Source organism: Lichenostomus cassidix, unplaced genomic scaffold (genome assembly GCF_008360975.1).
Source record: "Lichenostomus cassidix isolate B80296 unplaced genomic scaffold, HeHo_3.0 HiC_scaffold_36, whole genome shotgun sequence".
Lineage (NCBI taxonomy): Eukaryota > Metazoa > Chordata > Aves > Passeriformes > Meliphagidae > Lichenostomus > Lichenostomus cassidix.
Window position 1 is genome coordinate 1,919,522 of NW_028147270.1, and position 3,991 is coordinate 1,923,512.

Here is a 3,991-nt window from a genome sequence, read left to right on the forward strand (position 1 = left end):
TGTGGAGATACAGGCGTTCTGCTGGGACTGTGGAGTGTTTGGGTTCTGGCCAATTGGATGTGTATCCCTCACTGCAATCTCTGGGCCTGCAGGAGAGTCTCACTCACCTGCACAAGCAGAAAGCTCTGTCGCTGTGCTCAGAACAGGCTCGTCTGATGCAGAGCTGTCAGAGCAATGGGAGGGCAGAGCAGACCCAGCCGTGCCCAGGGCTTAGCCCCAGCAGAGCCCTGGCAGAGCCCAGAGCAGCCTCAGCATCCGCAGAGCTCGGCTGGAAGGAGAGAAACCAGAAACTGCCCATCAGCTGAAAGCTCCTGTCCCCCTTGTCCCAACTGCCCGCAGTGCCCAGGCCATGCTGGCTGAGCTCAGAGCTGTGCCCAAACCTCCCCATCATTGCTGCCTCTGGGAGGAGAGCAGGAGGGCAGGACATGTGCCCAGCCTCCAGCCAGCCATGGCAGATCCACCTCCTCAGCAGATGCCCAGAGCCAAAGAGCAGCTTGGCAGACAACTGAAGAATTCTTTGCATCCACCCCAGCAAAGAGGGGAAACTTTGGTGCCCAGCCAGGCTGTGCAATGCCCAGAGCATCCCCTGGTTGGGGACTCACCTGCACATTAGGTCTGGAGTGTGTCTTTGCAGAAGGCGCCAGAATCGAAGTCAATCACCTTCAGCTGCAGATGGCCAGGTTGAGGAAGAGGTGCTAATCCTTGAAGTTGTCTTTGATGTCTCCAGCTGCAGCCCATCTGGTCCAGCTTCTCCAGGGGCTCCTTCTCCTTCCCTGGAGGTCAGAGCAGGCTGTCAGTGTTCTGCCCAGGGCCCCAGACAACAATGAACCAGACAAGCAAAACCAGGGTGGATGGTGGCCACCAGTGCTTGCCAGAGCACATCTCCCGCTCAGCTCCAGCACAAGAGCTGTGAGTTCCCTTCTGATGATCCCTGCTCAGAGCTACAAGCTGGTCAAAAAACATCTGGTTTGCTTTGCTTCTAATTACCAAGAAATGTGTGGAACTGTTACCTGCCAGGCCCCTGGATCAAACTGTGCATGTGGATTTCTCCCATCTTCTAGGGCAGATGAACACCCTGCATCCACGGATCGCTGAAGAGGTCTTCCAACGATGGCCTGTCCAAGGGTTGCATGGACAAACATCTCTTTATAACATCTTGGCACTCTGAGGAGAGAAACCAGAAACTGCCAGTCAGTTGGAGAAGGCTCCTACTTTTTCCTCCCCGTTCCCGTGCCCAGGCCATGCTGGGTGTGCTCAGAGCTCAGCCTAAACTTCCCCAGGGATTATCTGTTTTGGAGGAGAGCAGGAGAGCAGGACATGTGCCACCTCCTCAGCAGCTGCCAGAGCAGGATGCTCATGAGCCTGCTGCTCTCTCCCAACACTGGCATTCCCCCTATGCCACAGAGAATAGGATTACCTTGAGAGAGCTGTCGTGGGAAAAAGATCTGCCCCCAGATGATCTCCCGGCCCCTCCTGAATGGGTGCTTCCCGCAGACCATCTGGTACAGCAGGATACCCAGGGACCAGACTGTTGCTGCCTCGCCGGTGTAGCATCTGAGCTGGGTCCATTCTGGTGGGCTGTAGGACAGGGTTCCTATGGAATATAGATGGAGTTCATCAGAGGATGCTGCTGCTCCCAGAGCCTCACCCCAGCATCCCTGGGCATGCAGGGGCTGCACCAGTGGCACACGGGGTGACCTGCTGCCCTCTCGCCAGCACCTGTGACTTGTGTACAAACTTGGGGCTGGAAAAGAAGCCACTGGGGCTGGAAGAGGGCAGCAGAAGCCCTGAGAATGCCCAATCATGACATGCAAATGAAAAACCCATCCAGTGGTGGGGAAAAACCACTCTCTTCCCTGCCTGTATTGCCCCCATAAAACATTACTAAGCCAAGGCAAACAAGGGGAGTGGAGCAGTCTAAGTCCTTCCTCGCCTGCACACCAAACCAGCCAGGGCACAGGGTCTGACCCCCCTCACTGCTACCCCATGGGGGTTTTTGTCAGGCTGGCTGCCCCTGCCCCAGCCCCAGCCCAGGGCAGAATGGATGCTGAAGGCTTTCGGCAGGGCTGGGAGCTGGTCCTCCCACCCAAAAGCAACTTGGCTGAAGAAGCAATCCTATGACCTGCAGTGAATGGGGGAATCCCTGGTGCTACACCCAGGCTGGGCCATGAGGTGCCCAGGAGCAACCCCTGGGATGGCTCACCTGCAAATTTCGTGTAGACTGTGTCCTGGAGGAAGGTGCCAACGCCAAAGTCGATCAGTTTCAGCTGTTCAGTGCACAGGTCAACGATGATGTTGCGAGGTTTGATGTCTCGATGGAGGACCCCGCAGCTGGTGCAGTGCCGCACTGCCTCCAGCACCTGGCAGAACAGCCCCCGAGCCTCCTCCTCCGGCAGGAACCCGCGAGCCAGGATGAAATCACGCAGGTCCTGACAGTGCTCCGGACGCTCCATCACCAACAAGAAGCTGGTGGGGAGCTCGAACCATTCCAGGAGCTGGACGACACCGTGGAACCCAGTGGACACCTTGTCCAGCAGCACGATCTCCAGGGGCGCACGGGTGCCATTGGGCTGCGGGAGGACCACGATGTCATCAGTAGGGCTGAGGCCATGCCAGGGCTCTGGGACCCCTCAGCCAGCCCGGGATGCTCTGCGTCCCCCGCTCACCCCACACCCGCTCTAACTCCCTCGAGGCGTCCTGGCGGCTCCCACCCTGCCGGGCCCCGGCTTATCCCCTCCCGGCACGGCCCGGGCTCTGCCGCTGGCCCCGCTCACTCACCAACTCGCCCCAATAATGGATGCGGTTCCGGGACACACATTTGATGGCAACCTGCGAGAAACAGAGAGCAGCGGGCTCAGCTCGCCGCCCGCCCTGCTGAGCCCCACCCTCCTCTGCCCTCCTCCTCCTCCTCCGCCCGCCGCCAGCCCCGCCACTCACCGGGGCTCCGTCCGCCAGCCGCGTCCCCGCGTACACACGGCCGAATCCTCCTTTCCCCAGCAGCTCGCCCAGCCGGTACCGCTCCTGCAGGGCCTCCTGCGCCTTCCCTGCAGGCGACACGCGGCCGTCAGCGCTCGGCCCGGGGCCAGACACGGCCCCCGACCGCCTGTGCACCGCTCCGGGCCGGGCATCCCCCTCTGAACGGGGCACGGGCGGCTCGGGGCCGGCGGCCGGACTGCCGAGCGGCGGAGCTCGGGCCGGGGAAGGAGCAACGGAGGCGGCGGGAGCGGCCGAGCCGCGTGTGTCCTCCGCGGGCCCCGGGAGGAGCCGGTAACGGGGCCGGAGCTGGGGTCGGGGCCGGAGCTGGGGTCGGGGTCGGAGCTGGGGCCAGGGTCGAGGCCGGGGCTGGGGCTGGGGTCGGGGTTGGGGCCGAAGCTGGGGCCAGGGTCGAGGCCGGGGCCGCGGTCGGGGTCGAGACTGGACCCTGCGTCGGGGCCGGGGCCAGGCTCGGGACAGGCGGAGCCAAAGGGTGGCGATGCTGCCCCAGACCCAGCCACTGATGCCCGCCCAGCAGCGCCACAGCCACGATGGCGAGAGCCGGGCGGAGGCGAGAGCGCGGCGGGACGCCCAGGCGCGGGGAGGGGGCAGCCCCGGCCGGGGCTGGGGGCGAGCCTGGGGCATGGCCCGAGGTGGCAGGGGGAGAGGGGCACCGGGAAAGGAGGGGACGCAGGGAAAGGGACAACGGGAGAGGCTGCGGGACAGGGGGAGAGGGAGAGGACAAGCGGGAGAAAGGGAGGGAGAGGGTCGTAGAATCTCTTCTTTCGCTTCTGCTGTCGCTGCTGCTGCCGCTGTCGCCGCTGTCGCCGCTGTCGCCGATGTCGCCGCTGCAACTGAAGCTCCGGGGCCGTTTGTCCGAGTGGCCGTTTGTCCGAGTGGCCGTTTGTCCGAGTGGCCGTTTGTCCGTTCCCCGCTCGCCCCCGCGCGCCCCACGGCCGAGCCCCGCGCACCCCCGGGGGCAGCCCCTGAGTCTGTCCAAACACGGGAACTTTGCCGT

At 63.3% G+C, this 3,991-nt stretch overlaps 1 pseudogene across 1 annotated transcript; it reads right to left on the reverse strand.

Moving 5' to 3' along the window:
• Positions 1 to 1,006: 1,006 nt before the first annotated feature.
• On the reverse strand, positions 1,007 to 3,443 carry LOC146423838 (serine/threonine-protein kinase pim-1-like; annotated as a pseudogene). The gene is made up of 6 exons (XR_014847277.1): positions 3,211 to 3,443; positions 2,938 to 3,103; positions 2,779 to 2,829; positions 2,204 to 2,570; positions 1,418 to 1,594; positions 1,007 to 1,164 (listed from the first exon to the last, which is right to left on the reverse strand). The product of XR_014847277.1 is annotated as a serine/threonine-protein kinase pim-1-like (transcript).
• Between the last annotated feature and the right edge of the window lie 548 nt (positions 3,444 to 3,991).